Genomic DNA, 421 nt, shown 5'->3' on the forward strand with positions numbered 1-421 from the left:
AGGGTTTGTCGCCCATCGCCTCCTCCATCGACCCCATCTTGCTCGTCACGCCCACCACCTTCTTCTCCTGCGACTCCTGCACCAAGGGCAGCATGTGCTTCACCACACTCGCCGTCCCGCACACGTTTACGTCCAGCAGCTCCGCCAGCTCCCGACGCTCGAGCTTCGAGGGGGGGACATGGGGGTGGTCGTGTTCCGCCACCCCTGCGTTCAGAATCAACAAGCTGGGGCGGAGAAGAGGAAGAAGGAGGAATGCGAATACATGAGGCCAGGAAGTATTCGCGGGGCGGAGAGCATGCACGCAGGAGAAAAGAAAGAGCATTCATAAAGTCACACGTTCAAAACGATTCAGGCGTGGACCTGGCAAAGAAAAGGACTTCGAAGCCTTCCTCCCTCCCTCCCTCCCTCCCTCCCTCCCTCC

The sequence above is a fragment of the Nannochloropsis gaditana genome, assembly GCF_000240725.1.
Source record: "Nannochloropsis gaditana CCMP526 unplaced genomic scaffold scaffold284, whole genome shotgun sequence".
NCBI classification, from domain to species: domain Eukaryota; class Eustigmatophyceae; order Eustigmatales; family Monodopsidaceae; genus Microchloropsis; species Microchloropsis gaditana.